Here is a 16,181-nt window from a genome sequence, read left to right as displayed (position 1 = left end):
TTCCCGTCGCATCTCAAGAGGAGTCGCTCTCCACAGGAAAGGCGAGAGGAACTCCAGGGTCGTGCCACCATTCCAAGAGTCCCCCAGATGTGTCAGTCCATTCCAGAGGAACCTGTTTTCCCTGCACTGCCTTGACGTTCAAGCCGAGGATCGACTCCCACAACGTGTGCACGTGGGACAGCCCTGTGGGAAAGCCTCGTGGGAAAGCCTCTTGGGAAAGACTCGAGGGAAAACCATAGATCCTTTGATCCACGCGGCGGACTGCGTGACACTGCTGCTACCGCTCTGGAGGAAAGCGCAAGTGCATGCCCGCATTCGAGACGAGGACTGACTCCCCTGGGGAGACTCCAGAATTACCCCAAGATCCATGTCAGCACTGGAGAGGAATCCTCAGGTTCCGGCCCCGACTCCACACAAGGTCTTAGGCCCCGGCATCGACGGGAGAGGAATCCCGAGAGGCCCCCGAGGAACTCGCATGGGGACTGGCCTTTCCTGAGGCCACCAGAGCGGGTCCCTGAGGTCCCCGTCGTAAGTCGAGAGCACCTGCCACAACTCGAGAAAATCCAGGAGGTTTTGCCCTCCAGGCGAGATGAGGCCCATTTCCGCTGAGGCTTCTCGAGGCTAATCACGTCTAACCACTGGAACTTCCAAAGGGTCCTTCACACCCTTGCTGCATCTCAAGAAGTTCCCCGACATACCCGTCTCCACTCGAGAGGAAGCACGTGGGGTCCCGCACACATCCAGGGGAGCCCCGTTTCCGCCTCCTAGCTCGAGATGAGGGATCCTTTCCCTGTTTGGTAGGGAAAGAATTCCCGGCGTTCCCGTCGCATCTCAAGAGGAGGCGCTCTCCACAGGAAAGGCGAGAGGAACTCCAGGGTCGTGCCACCATTCCAAGAGTCCCCCAGATGTGTCAGTCCATTCCAGAGGAACCTGTTTTCCCTGCACTGCCTTGACGTTCAAGCCGAGGATCGACTCCCACCACGTGTGCACGTGGGACAGCCCTGTGGGAAAGCCTCGTGGGAAAGCCTCGTGGGAAAGACTCGAGGGAAAACCATAGATCCTTTGATCCACGCGGCGGACTGCGTGACACTGCTGCTACCGCTCTGGAGGAAAGCGCAAGTGCATGCCCGCATTCGAGACGAGGACTGACTCCCCTGCGGAGACTCCAGAAGTACCCCAAGATCCATGTCAGCACTGGAGAGGAATCCTCAGGTTCCGGCCCCGACTCCACACAAGGTCTTAGGCCCCGGCATCGACGGGAGAGGAATCTCGAGAGGCCCCCGAGGAACTCGCATGGGGACTGGCCTTTCCTGATGCTACCAGAGCGGGTCCCTGAGGTCCCCGTCGTAAGTCGAGAGCACTTGCCGCAACTCGAGAAAATCCAGGAGGTTTTGCCCTCCAGGCGAGATGAGGCCCATTTCCGCTGAGGCTTCTCGAGGCTAATCACGTCTAACCACTGGAACTTCCAAAGGGTCCTTCACACCCTTGCTTCAACTCAAGAAGTTCCCCGACATACCCGTCTCCACTCGAGAGGAATCACGTGGGGTCCCGCACACATCCAGGGGTGCCCCGTTTCCGCCTCCTAGCTCGAGATGAGGGATCCTTTCCCTGTTTCGTAGGCAAAGAATTCCCGGCGTTCCCGTCGCATCTCAAGAGGAGGCGCTCTCCACAGGAAAGGCGAGAGGAACTCCTGGGTCGTGCCACCATTCCAAGAGTCCCCCAGATGTGTCAGTCCATTCCAGAGGAACCTGTTTTCCCTGCACTGCCTTGACGTTCAAGCCGAGGATCCACTCCCACCACGTGTGCACTTGGGACAGCCCTGTGGGAAAGCCTCGTGGGAAAGCTTCGTGGGAAAGACTCGAGGGAAAACCATAGATCCTTTGATCCACGCGGCGGACTGCGGGACACTGCTGCTACCGCTCTGGAGGAAAGCGCAAGTGCATGCCCGCATTCGAGACGAGGACTGACTCCCCTGGGGAGACTCCAGAAGTACCCCAAGATCCATGTCAGCACTGGAGAGGAATCCTCAGGTTCCGGCCCCGACTCCACACAAGGTCTTAGGCCCCGGCATCGACGGGAGAGGAATCCCGAGAGGCCCCCGAGGAACTCGCATGGGGACTGGCCTTTCCTGAGGCCACCAGAGCGGGTCCCTGAGGTCCCCGTCGTAAGTCGAGAGCACCTGCCGCAACTCGAGAAAATCCAGGAGGTTTTGCCCTCCAGGCGAGATGAGGCCCAATTCCGCTGAGGCTTCTCGAGGCTAATCACGTCTAACCACTGGAACTTCCAAAGGGTCCTTCACACCCTTGCTGCAACTCAAGAATTTCCCCGACATACCCGTCTCCACTCGAGAGGAAGCACGTGGGGTCCCGCACACATCCAGGGGAGCCCCGTTTCCGCCTCCTAGCTCGAGATGAGGGATCCTTTCCCTGTTTCGTGGGGAAAGAATTCCCGGCGTTCCCGTCGCATCTCAAGAGGAGGCGCTCTCCACAGGAAAGGCGAGAGGAACTCCAGGGTCGTGCCACCATTCCAAGAGTCCCCCAGATGTGTCAGTCCATTCCAGAGGAACCTGTTTTCCCTGCACTGCCTTGACGTTCAAGCCGAGGATCGACTCCCACCACGTGTGCACGTGGGACAGCCCTGTGGGAAAGCCTCGTGGGAAAGCCTCGTGGGAAAGACTCGAGGGAAAACCATAGATCCTTTGATCCACGCGGCGGACTGCGTGACACTGCTGTTACCGCTCTGGAGGAAAGCGCAAGTGCATGTCCGCATTCGAGACGAGGACTGACTCCCCTGGGGAGACTCCAGAAATACCCCAAGATCCATGTCAGCACTGGAGAGGAATCCTCAGGTTCCGGCCCCGACTCCACACAAGGTCTTAGGCCCCGGCATCGACGGGAGAGGAATCTCGAGAGGCCCCCGAGGAACTCGCATGGGGACTGGCCTTTCCTGATGCTACCAGAGCGGGTCCCTGAGGTCCCCGTCGTAAGTCGAGAGCACTTGCCGCAACTCGAGAAAATCCAGGAGGTTTTGCCCTCCAGGCGAGATGAGGCCCATTTCCGCTGAGGCTTCTCGAGGCTAATCACGTCTAACCACTGGAACTTCCAAAGGGTCCTTCACACCCTTGCTTCAACTCAAGAAGTTCCCCGACATACCCGTCTCCACTCGAGAGGAATCACGTGGGGTCCCGCACACATCCAGGGGTGCCCCGTTTCCGCCTCCTAGCTCGAGATGAGGGATCCTTTCCCTGTTTCGTAGGGAAAGAATTCCCGGCGTTCCCGTCGCATCTCAAGAGGAGGCGCTCTCCACAGGAAAGGCGAGAGGAACTCCTGGGTCGTGCCACCATTCCAAGAGTCCCCCAGATGTGTCAGTCCATTCCAGAGGAACCTGTTTTCCCTGCACTGCCTTGACGTTCAAGCCGAGGATCCACTCCCACCACGTGTGCACTTGGGACAGCCCTGTGGGAAAGCCTCGTGGGAAAGCTTCGTGGGAAAGACTCGAGGGAAAACCATAGATCCTTTGATCCACGCGGCGGACTGCGGGACACTGCTGCTACCGCTCTGGAGGAAAGCGCAAGTGCATGCCCGCATTCGAGACGAGGACTGACTCCCCTGGGGAGACTCCAGAAGTACCCCAAGATCCATGTCAGCACTGGAGAGGAATCCTCAGGTTCCGGCCCCGACTCCACACAAGGTCTTAGGCCCCGGCATCGACGGGAGAGGAATCCCGAGAGGCCCCCGAGGAACTCGCATGGGGACTGGCCTTTCCTGAGGCCACCAGAGCGGGTCCCTGAGGTCCCCGTCGTAAGTCGAGAGCACCTGCCGCAACTCGAGAAAATCCAGGAGGTTTTCCCCTCCAGGCGAGATGAGGCCCATTTCCGCTGAGGCTTCTCGAGGCTAATCACGTCTAACCACTGGAACTTCCAAAGGGTCCTTCACACCCTTGCTGCAACTCAAGAATTTCCCCGACATACCCGTCTCCACTCGAGAGGAAGCACGTGGGGTCCCGCACACATCCAGGGGAGCCCCGTTTCCGCCTCCTAGCTCGAGATGAGGGATCCTTTCCCTGTTTCGTGGGGAAAGAATTCCCGGCGTTCCCGTCGCATCTCAAGAGGAGGCGCTCTCCACAGGAAAGGCGAGAGGAACTCCAGGGTCGTGCCACCATTCCAAGAGTCCCCCAGATGTGTCAGTCCATTCCAGAGGAACCTGTTTTCCCTGCACTGCCTTGACGTTCAAGCCGAGTATCGACTCCCACCACGTGTGCACGTGGGACAGCCCTGTGGGAAAGCCTCGTGGGAAAGCCTCGTGGGAAAGACTCGAGGGAAAACCATAGATCCTTTGATCCACGCGGCGGACTGCGTGACACTGCTGTTACCGCTCTGGAGGAAAGCGCAAGTGCATGTCCGCATTCGAGACGAGGACTGACTCCCCTGGGGAGACTCCAGAAATACCCCAAGATCCATGTCAGCACTGGAGAGGAATCCTCAGGTTCCGGCCCCGACTCCACACAAGGTCTTAGGCCCCGGCATCGACGGGAGAGGAATCTCGAGAGGCCCCCGAGGAACTCGCATGGGGACTGGCCTTTCCTGATGCTACCAGAGCGGGTCCCTGAGGTCCCCGTCGTAAGTCGAGAGCACTTGCCGCAACTCGAGAAAATTCAGGAGGTTTTGCCCTCCAGGCGAGATGAGGCCCATTTCCGCTGAGGCTTCTCGAGGCTAATCACGTCTAACCACTGGAACTTCCAAAGGGTCCTTCACACCCTTGCTTCAACTCAAGAAGTTCCCCGACATACCCGTCTCCACTCGAGAGGAATCACGTGGGGTCCCGCACACATCCAGGGGTGCCCCGTTTCCGCCTCCTAGCTCGAGATGAGGGATCCTTTCCCTGTTTCGTAGGGAAAGAATTCCCGGCGTTCCCGTCGCATCTCAAGAGGAGGCGCTCTCCACAGGAAAGGCGAGAGGAACTCCTGGGTCGTGCCACCATTCCAAGAGTCCCCCAGATGTGTCAGTCCATTCCAGAGGAACCTGTTTTCCCTGCACTGCCTTGACGTTCAAGCCGAGGATCCACTCCCACCACGTGTGCACTTGGGACAGCCCTGTGGGAAAGCCTCGTGGGAAAGCTTCGTGGGAAAGACTCGAGGGAAAACCATAGATCCTTTGATCCACGCGGCGGACTGCGGGACACTGCTGCTACCGCTCTGGAGGAAAGCGCAAGTGCATGCCCGCATTCGAGACGAGGACTGACTCCCCTGGGGAGACTCCAGAAGTACCCCAAGATCCATGTCAGCACTGGAGAGGAATCCTCAGGTTCCGGCCCCGACTCCACACAAGGTCTTAGGCCCCGGCATCGACGGGAGAGGAATCCCGAGAGGCCCCCGAGGAACTCGCATGGGGACTGGCCTTTCCTGAGGCCACCAGAGCGGGTCCCTGAGGTCCCCGTCGTAAGTCGAGAGCACCTGCCGCAACTCGAGAAAATCCAGGAGGTTTTGCCCTCCAGGCGAGATGAGGCCCATTTCCGCTGAGGCTTCTGGAGGCTAATCACGTCTAACCACTGGAACTTCCAAAGGGTCCTTCACACCCTTGCTGCAACTCAAGAAGTTCCCCGACATACCCGTCTCCACTCGAGAGGAAGCACGTGGGGTCCCGCACACATCCAGGGGAGCCCCGTTTCCGCCTCCTAGCTCGAGATGAGGGATCCTTTCCCTGTTTCGTAGGGAAAGAATTCCCGGCGTTCCCGTCGCATCTCAAGAGGAGGCGCTCTCCACAGGAAAGGCGAGAGGAACTCCAGGGTCGTGCCACCATTCCAAGAGTCCCCCAGATGTGTCAGTCCATTCCAGAGGAACCTGTTTTCCCTGCACTGCCTTGACGTTCAAGCCGAGGATCGACTCCCACCACGTGTGCACGTGGGACAGCCCTGTGGGAAAGCCTCGTGGGAAAGCCTCGTGGGAAAGACTCGAGGGAAAACCATAGATCCTTTGATCCACGCGGCGGACTGCGGGACACTGCTGCTACCGCTCTGGAGGAAAGCGCAAGTGCATGCCCGCATTCGAGACGAGGACTGACTCCCCTGCGGAGACTCCAGAAGTACCCCAAGATCCATGTCAGCACTGGAGAGGAATCCTCAGGTTCCGGCCCCGAATCCACACAAGGTCTTAGGCCCTGGCATCGACGGGAGAGGAATCCCGAGAGGCCCCCGAGGAACTCGCATGGGGACTGGCCTTTCCTGAGGCCACCAGAGCGGGTCCCTGAGGTCCCCGTCGTAAGTCGAGAGCACCTGCCGCAACTCGAGAAAATCCAGGAGGTTTTGCCCTCCACGCGAGATGAGGCCCATTTCCGCTGAGGCTTCTCGAGGCCAATCACTTCTAACCACTGGAACTTCCAAAGGGTCCTTCACACCCTTGCTGCAACTCAAGAAGTTCCCCGACATACCCGTCTCCACTCGAGAGGAAGTACGTGGTGTCCCGATCACATCCAGGGGAGCCCCGTTTCGCCTCCTACCTAGAGATGAGTGATCCTTTCCCTGTTTCGTAGGGAAAGATTTCCCGGCGTTCCCGTCGCATCTCAAGAGGAGGCGCTCTCCACAGGAAAGGCGAGAGGAACTCCAGGGTCGTGCCACCATTCCAAGAGTCCCCCAGATGTGTCAGTCCATTCCAGAGGAACCTGTTTTCCCTGCACTGCCTTGACGTTCAAGCCGAGGATCGACTCCCACCACGTGTGCACGTGGGACAGCCCTGTGGGAAAGCCTCGTGGGAAAGACTCGTGGGAAAGACACTAGGGAAAACGATAGATCCTTTGATCCACGCGGCGGACTGCGTGACACTGCTGCTACCGCTCTGGAGGGAAGCGCAAGTGCATGCCCGCATTCGAGACGAGGACTGACTCCCCTGGGGAGACTCCAGAAGTACCCCAAGATCCATGTCAGCACTGGAGAGGAATCCTCAGGTTCCGGCCCGACTCCACACAAGGTCTTAGGCCCCGGCATGGACGGGAGAGGAATCCCGAGAGGCCCCCGAGGAACTCGCCTGGGGACTGGCCTTTCCTGAGGCCACCAGAGCGGGTCCCTGAGGTCCCCGTCGTAAGTCGAGAGCACCTGCCGCAACTCGAGAAAATCCAGGAGGTTTTGCCCTCCAGGCGAGATGAGGCCCATTTCCGCTGAGGCTTCTCGAGGCAAATCACGTCTAACCACTGGAACTTCCAAAGGGTCCTTCACACCCTTGCTGCGACTCAAGAAGTTCCCCGACATACCCGTCTCCACTCGAGAGGAAGCACGTGGGGTTCCGCACACATCCAGGGGAGCCCCGTTTCCGCCTCCTAGCTCGAGATGAGGGATCCTTTCCCTGTTTCGTAGGGAAAGAATTCCCGGCGTTCCCGTCGCATCTCAAGAGGAGTCGCTCTCCACAGGAAAGGCGAGAGGAACTCCAGGGTCGTGCCACCATTCCAAGAGTCCCCCAGATGTGTCAGTCCATTCCAGAGGAACCTGTTTTCCCTGCACTGCCTTGACGTTCAAGCCGAGGATCGACTCCCACAACGTGTGCACTTGGGACAGCCCTGTGGGAAAGCCTCGTGGGAAAGCCTCTTGGGAAAGACTCGAGGGAAAACCATAGATCCTTTGATCCACGCGGCGGACTGCGTGACACTGCTGCTACCGCTCTGGAGGAAAGCGCAAGTGCATGCCCGCATTCGAGACGAGGACTGACTCCCCTGGGGAGACTCCAGAATTACCCCAAGATCCATGTCAGCACTGGAGAGGAATCCTCAGGTTCCGGCCCCGACTCCACACAAGGTCTTAGGCCCCGGCATCGACGGGAGAGGAATCCCGAGAGGCCCCCGAGGAACTCGCATGGGGACTGGCCTTTCCTGAGGCCACCAGAGCGGGTCCCTGAGGTCCCCGTCGTAAGTCGAGAGCACCTGCCGCAACTCGAGAAAATCCAGGAGGTTTTGCCCTCCAGGCGAGATGAGGCCCATTTCCGCTGAGGCTTCTCGAGGCTAATCACGTCTAACCACTGGAACTTCCAAAGGGTCCTTCACACCCTTGCTGCATCTCAAGAAGTTCCCCGACATACCCGTCTCCACTCGAGAGGAAGCACGTGGGGTCCCGCACACATCCAGGGGAGCCCCGTTTCCGCCTCCTAGCTCGAGATGAGGGATCCTTTCCCTGTTTCGTAGGGAAAGAATTCCCGGCGTTCCCGTCGCATCTCAAGAGGAGGCGCTCTCCACAGGAAAGGCGAGAGGAACTCCTGGGTCGTGCCACCATTCCAAGAGTCCCCCAGATGTGTCAGTCCATTCCAGAGGAACCTGTTTTCCCTGCACTGCCTTGACGTTCAAGCCGAGGATCGACTCCCACCACGTGTGCACGTGGGACAGCCCTGTGGGAAAGCCTCGTGGGAAAGCCTCGTGGGAAAGACTCGAGGGAAAACCATAGATCCTTTGATCCACGCGGCCGACTGCGTGACACTGCTGCTACCGCTCTGGAGGAAAGCGCAAGTGCATGCCCGCATTCGAGACGAGGACTGACTCCCCTGCGGAGACTCCAGAAGTACCCCAAGATCCATGTCAGCACTGGAGAGGAATCCTCAGGTTCCGGCCCCGACTCCACACAAGGTCTTAGGCCCCGGCATCGACGGGAGAGGAATCCCGAGAGGCCACCGAGGAACTCGCATGGGGACTGGCCTTTCCTGAGGCCACCAGAGCGGGTCCCTGAGGTCCCCGTCGTAAGTCGAGAGCACCTGCCGCAACTCGAGAAAATCCAGGAGGTTTTGCCCTCCAGGCAAGATGAGGCCCATTTCCGCTGAGGCTTCTCGAGGCTAATCACGTCTAACCACTGGAACTTCCAAAGGGTCCTTCACACCCTTGCTGCAACTCAAGAAGTTCCCCGACATACCCGTCTCCACTCGAGAGGAAGCACGTGGGGTCCCTCACACATACAGGGGAGCCCCGTTTCCGCCTCCTAGCTCGAGATGAGGGATCCTTTCCCTGTTTCGTAGGGAAAGAATTCCCGGCGTTCCCGTCGCATCTCAAGAGGAGGCGCTCTCCACAGGAAAGGCGAGAGGAACTCCAGGGTCGTGCCACCATTCCAAGAGTCCCCCAGATGTGTCAGTCCATTCCAGAGGAACCTGTTTTCCCTGCACTGCCTTGACGTTCAAGCCGAGGATCGACTCCCACTACGTGTGCACGTGGGACAGCCCTGTGGGAAAGCCTCGTGGGAAAGCCTCGTGGGAAAGACTCGAGGGAAAACCATAGATCCTTTGATCCACGCGGCGGACTACGTGACACTGCTGCTACCGCTCTGGAGGAAAGCGCAAGTGCATGTCCGCATTCGAGACGAGGACTGACTCCCCTGGGGAGACTCCAGAAGTACCCCAAGATCCATGTCAGCACTGGAGAGGAATCCTCAGGTTCCGGCCCCGACTCCACACAAGGTCTTAGGCCCCGGCATCGACGGGAGAGGAATTCCAAGAGGCCCCCGAGGAACTCGCATGGGGACTGGCCTTTCCTGAGGCCACCAGAGCGGGTCCCTGAGGTCCCCGTCGTAAGTCGAGAGCACCTGCCGCAACTCGATAAAATCCAGGAGGTTTTGCCCTCCAGGCGAGATGAGGCCCATTTCCGCTGAGGCTTCTCGAGGCTAATCACGTCTAACCACTGGAACTTCCAAAGGGTCCTTCACACCCTTGCTGCATCTCAAGAAGTTCCCCGACATACCCGTCTCCACTCGAGAGGAAGCACGTGGGGTCCCGCACACATCCAGGGGTGCCCCGTTTCCGCCTCCTAGCTCGAGATGAGGGATTCTTTCCCTGTTTGGTAGGGAAAGAATTCCCGGCGTTCCCGTCGCATCTCAAGAGCAGGCGCTCTCCACAGGAAAGGCGAGAGGAACTCCAGGGTTGTGCCACCATTCCAAGAGTCCCCCAGATGTGTCAGTCCATTCCAGAGGAACCTGTTTTCCCTGCACTGCCTTGACGTTCAAGCCGAGGATCGACTCCCACCACGTGTGCACGTGGGACAGCCCTGTGGGAAAGCCTCGTGGGAAAGCCTCGTGGGAAAGACTCGAGGGAAAACCATAGATCCTTTGATCCACGCGGCGGACTGCGTGACACTGCTGCTTCCGCTCTGGAGGAAAGCGCAAGTGCATGCCCGCATTCGAGACGAGGACTGACTCCCCTGAGGAGACTCCAGAAGTACCCCAAGATCCATGTCAGCACTGGAGAGGAATCCTCAGGTTCCGGCCCCGACTCCACACAAGGCCTTAGGCCCCGGCATCGACGGGAGAGGAATCCCGAGAGGCCCCAAAGGAACTCGCATGGGGACTGGCCTTTCCTGAGGCCACCAGAGCGGGTCCCTGAGGTCCCCGTCGAAAGTCGAGAGCACCTGCCGCAACTCGAGAAAATCCAGGAGGTTTTGCCCTCCAGGCGAGATGAGGCCCATTTCCGCTGAGGCTTCTCGAGGCTAATCACGTCTAACCACTGGAACTTCCAAAGGGTCCTTCACACCCTTCCTGCAACACAAGAAGTTCCCCGACATACCCGTCTCCACTCGAGAGGAAGCACGTGGGGTCCCGCACACATCCAGGGGAGCCCCGTTTCCGCCTCCTAGCTCGAGATGAGGGATCCTTTCCCTGTTTCGTAGGGAAAGAATTCCCGGCGTTCCCGTCGCATCTCAAGAGGAGGCGCTCTCCACAGGAAAGGCGAGAGGAACTCCAGGGTCGTGCCACCATTCCAAGAGTCCCCCAGATGTGTCAGTCCATTCCAGAGGAACCTGTTTTCCCTGCACTGCCTTGACGTTCAAGCCGAGGATCGACTCCCACCACGTGTGCACGTGGGACAGCCCTGTGGGAAAGCCTCGTGGGAAAGCCTCGTGGGAAAGACTCGAGGGAAAACCATAGATCCTTTGATCCACGCGGTGGACTGCGTGACACTGCTGCTACCGCTCTGGAGGAAAGCGCAAGTGCATGCCCGCATTCGAGACGAGGACTGACTCCCCTGGGGAGACTCCAGAAGTACCCCAAGATCCATGTCAGCACTGGAGAGGAATCCTCAGGTTCCGGCCCCGACTCCACACATGGTCTTAGGCCCCGGCATCGACGGGAGAGGAATTCGAGAGGCCCCTGAGGAACTCGCATGGGGACTGGCCTTTCCTGAGGCCACCAGAGCGGGTCCCTGAGGTCCCCGTCGTAAGTCGAGAGCACCTGCCGCAACTCGAGAAAATCCAGGAGGTTTTGCCCTCCAGGCGAGATGAGGCCCATTTCCGCTGAGGCTTCTCGAGGCTAATCACGTCTAACCACTGGAACTTCCAAAGGGTCCTTCACACCCTTGCTGCAACTCAAGAAGTTCCCCGACATACCCGTCTCCACTCGAGAGGAAGCACGTGGGGTCCCGCACACATCCAGGGGAGCCCCGTTTCCGCCTCCTAGCTCGAGATGAGGGATCCTTTCCCTGTTTCGTAGGGAAAGAATTCCCGGCGTTCCCGTCGCATCTCAAGTGGAGGCGCTCTCCACAGGAAAGGCGAGAGGAACTCCAGGGTCGTGCCACCATTCCAAGAGTCCCCCAGATGTGTCAGTCCATTCCAGAGGAACCTGTTTTCCCTGCACTGCCTTGACGTTCAATCCGAGGATCGACTCCCACCACGTGTGGACGTGGGACAGCCCTGTGGGAAAGCCTCGTGGGAAAGCCTCGTGGGAAAGACTCGAGGGAAAACCATAGATCCTTTGATCCACGCGGCGGACTACGTGACACTGCTGCTACCGCTCTGGAGGAAAGCGCAAGTGCATGTCCGCATTCGAGACGAGGACTGACTCCCCTGGGGAGACTCCAGAAGTACCCCAAGATCCATGTCAGCACTGGAGAGGAATCCTCAGGTTCCGGCCCCGACTCCACACAAGGTCTTAGGCCCCGGCATCGACGGGAGAGGAATTCCAAGAGGCCCCCGAGGAACTCGCATGGGGACTGGCCTTTCCTGAGGCCACCAGAGCGGGTCCCTGAGGTCCCCGTCGTAAGTCGAGAGCACCTGCCGCAACTCGAGAAAATCCAGGAGGTTTTGCCCTCCAGGCGAGATGAGGCCCATTTCCGCTGAGGCTTCTCGAGGCTAATCACGTCTAACCACTGGAACTTCCAAAGGGTCCTTCACACCCTTGCTGCATCTCAAGAAGTTCCCCGACATACCCGTCTCCACTCGAGAGGAAGCACGTGGGGTCCCGCACACATCCAGGGGTGCCCCGTTTCCGCCTCCTAGCTCGAGATGAGGGATTCTTTCCCTGTTTGGTAGGGAAAGAATTCCCGGCGTTCCCGTCGCATCTCAAGAGCAGGCGCTCTCCACAGGAAAGGCGAGAGGAACTCCAGGGTTGTGCCACCATTCCAAGAGTCCCCCAGATGTGTCAGTCCATTCCAGAGGAACCTGTTTTCCCTGCACTGCCTTGACGTTCAAGCCGAGGATCGACTCCCACCACGTGTGCACGTGGGACAGCCCTGTGGGAAAGCCTCGTGGGAAAGCCTCGTGGGAAAGACTCGAGGGAAAACCATAGATCCTTTGATCCACGCGGCGGACTGCGTGACACTGCTGCTTCCGCTCTGGAGGAAAGCGCAAGTGCATGCCCGCATTCGAGACGAGGACTGACTCCCCTGAGGAGACTCCAGAAGTACCCCAAGATCCATGTCAGCACTGGAGAGGAATCCTCAGGTTCCGGCCCCGACTCCACACAAGGCCTTAGGCCCCGGCATCGACGGGAGAGGAATCCCGAGAGGCCCCCGAGGAACTCGCATGGGGACTGGCCTTTCCTGAGGCCACCAGAGCGGGTCCCTGAGGTCCCCGTCGAAAGTCGAGAGCACCTGCCGCAACTCGAGAAAATCCAGGAGGTTTTGCCCTCCAGGCGAGATGAGGCCCATTTCCGCTGAGGCTTCTCGAGGCTAATCACGTCTAACCACTGGAACTTCCAAAGGGTCCTTCACACCCTTCCTGCAACACAAGAAGTTCCCCGACATACCCGTCTCCACTCGAGAGGAAGCACGTGGGGTCCCGCACACATCCAGGGGAGCCCCGTTTCCGCCTCCTAGCTCGAGATGAGGGATCCTTTCCCTGTTTCGTAGGGAAAGAATTCCCGGCGTTCCCGTCGCATCTCAAGAGGAGGCGCTCTCCACAGGAAAGGCGAGAGGAACTCCAGGGTCGTGCCACCATTCCAAGAGTCCCCCAGATGTGTCAGTCCATTCCAGAGGAACCTGTTTTCCCTGCACTGCCTTGACGTTCAAGCCGAGGATCGACTCCCACCACGTGTGCACGTGGGACAGCCCTGTGGGAAAGCCTCGTGGGAAAGCCTCGTGGGAAAGACTCGAGGGAAAACCATAGATCCTTTGATCCACGCGGTGGACTGCGTGACACTGCTGCTACCGCTCTGGAGGAAAGCGCAAGTGCATGCCCGCATTCGAGACGAGGACTGACTCCCCTGGGGAGACTCCAGAAGTACCCCAAGATCCATGTCAGCACTGGAGAGGAATCCTCAGGTTCCGGCCCCGACTCCACACAAGGTCTTAGGCCCCGGCATCGACGGGAGAGGAATTCGAGAGGCCCCTGAGGAACTCGCATGGGGACTGGCCTTTCCTGAGGCCACCAGAGCGGGTCCCTGAGGTCCCCGTCGTAAGTCGAGAGCACATGCCGCAACTCGAGAAAATCCAGGAGGTTTTGCCCTCCAGGCGAGATGAGGCCCATTTCCGCTGAGGCTTCTCGAGGCTAATCACGTCTAACCACTGGAACTTCCAAAGGGTCCTTCACACCCTTGCTGCAACTCAAGAAGTTCCCCGACATACCCGTCTCCACTCGAGAGGAAGCACGTGGGGTCCCGCACACATCCAGGGGAGCCCCGTTTCCGCCTCCTAGCTCGAGATGAGGGATCCTTTCCCTGTTTCGTAGGGAAAGAATTCCCGGCGTTCCCGTCGCATCTCAAGTGGAGGCGCTCTCCACAGGAAAGGCGAGAGGAACTCCAGGGTCGTGCCACCATTCCAAGAGTCCCCCAGATGTGTCAGTCCATTCCAGAGGAACCTGTTTTCCCTGCACTGCCTTGACGTTCAATCCGAGGATCGACTCCCACCACGTGTGGACGTGGGACAGCCCTGTGGGAAAGCCTCGTGGGAAAGCCTCGTGGGAAAGACTCGAGGGAAAACCATAGATCCTTTGATCCACGCGGCGGACTGCGTGACACTGCTGCTACCGCTCTGGAGGAAAGCGCAAGTGCATGCCCGCATTCGAGACGAGGACTGACTCCCCTGGGGAGACTCCAGAAGTACCCCAAGATCCATGTCAGCACTGGAGAGGAATCCTCAGGTTCCGGCCCCGACTCCACACAAGGTCTTAGGCCCCGGCATCGACGGGAGAGGAATCCCGAGAGGCCCCCGAGGAACTCGCATGGGGACTGGCCTTTCCTGAGGCCACCAGAGCGGGTCCCTGAGGTCCCCGTCGTAAGTCGAGAGCACCTGCCGCAACTCGAGAAAATCCAGGAGGTTTTGCCCTCCAGGCGAGATGAGGCCCATTTCCGCTGAGGCTTCTCGAGGCTAATCACGTCTAACCACTGGAACTTCCAAAGGGTCCTTCACACCCTTGCTGCAACTCAAGAAGTTCCCCGACATACCCGTCTCCACTCGAGAGGAAGCACGTGGGGTCCCGCACACATCCAAGGGAGCCCCGTTTCCGCCTCCTAGCTCGAGATGAGGGATCCTTTCCCTGTTTCGTAGGGAAAGAATTCCCGGCGTTCCCATCGCATCTCAAGAGGAGGCGCTCTCCACAGGAAAGGCGAGAGGAACTCCAGGGTCGTGCCACCATTCCAAGAGTCCCCCAGATGTGTCAGTCCATTCCAGAGGAACCTGTTTTCCCTGCACTGCCTTGACGTTCAAGCCGAGGATCGACTCCCACCACGTGTGCACGTGGGACAGCCCGGTGGGAAAGCCTCGTGGGAAAGCCTCGTGGGAAAGACTCGAGGGAAAACCATAGATCCTTTGATCCACGCGGCGGACTGCGTGACACTGCTGCTACCGCTCTGGAGGAAAGCGCAAGTGCATGCCCGCATTCGAGACGAGGACTGACTCCCCTGGGGAGACTCCAGAAGTACCCCAAGATCCATGTCAGCACTGGAGAGGAATCCTCAGGTTCCGGCCCCGACTCCACACAAGGTCTTAGGCCCCGGCATCGACGGGAGAGGAATCCCGAGACGCCCCCGAGGAACTCGCATGGGACTGGCCTTTCCTGAGGCCACCAGAGCGGGTCCCTGAGGTCCCCGTCGTAAGTCGAGAGCACCTGCCGCAACTCGAGAAAATCCAGGAGGTTTTGCCCTCCAGGCGAGATGAGGCCCATTTCCGCTGAGGCTTCTCGAGGCTAATCACGTCTAACCACTGGAACTTCCAAAGGGTGCTTCACACCCTTGCTGCAACTCAAGAAGTTCCCCGACATACCCGTCTCCACTCGAGAGGAAGCACGTGGGGTCCCGCACACATCCAGGGGAGCCCCGTTTCCGCCTCCTAGCTCGAGATGAGGGATCCTTTCCCTGTTTCGTAGGGAAAGAATTCCCGGCGTTCCCGTCGCATTCAAGAGGAGGCGCTCTCCACAGGAAAGGCGAGAGGAACTCCAGGGTCGTGCCACCATTCCAAGAGTCCCCCAGATGTGTCAGTCCATTCCAGAGGAACCTGTTTTCCCTGCACTGCCTTGACGTTCAATCCGAGGATCGACTCCCACCACGTGTGCACGTGGGACAGCCCTGTGGGAAAGCCTCGTGGGAAAGACTCGTGGGAAAGACTCGAGGGAAAACCATAGATCCTTTGATCCACGCGGCGGACTGCGTGACACTGCTGCTACCGCTCTGGAGGAAAGCGCAAGTGCATGCCCGCATTCCAGACGAGGACTGACTCCCCTGGGGAGACTCCAGAAGTACCCCAAGATCCATGTCAGCACTGGAGAGGAATCCTCAGGTTCCGGCCCCGACCCACACAAGGTCTTAGGCCCCGGCATCGACCGGAGAGGAATGCCGAGAGGCCTCCGAGGAACTCGCATGGGGACTGGCCTTTCCTGAGCCCACCAGAGCGGGTCCCTGAGGTCCCCGTCGTAAGTCGAGAGCACCTGCCGCAACTCGAGAAAATCCAGGAGGTTTTGCCCTCCAGGCGAGATGAGGCCCATTTCCGCTGAGGCTTCTCGAGGCTAATCACGTCTAACCACTGGAACT

The sequence above is a fragment of the Ovis canadensis genome, chromosome 5 (assembly GCF_042477335.2).
Source record: "Ovis canadensis isolate MfBH-ARS-UI-01 breed Bighorn chromosome 5, ARS-UI_OviCan_v2, whole genome shotgun sequence".
NCBI lineage: Eukaryota > Metazoa > Chordata > Mammalia > Artiodactyla > Bovidae > Ovis > Ovis canadensis.
Note: the sequence above shows the minus strand (reverse complement) of the source record.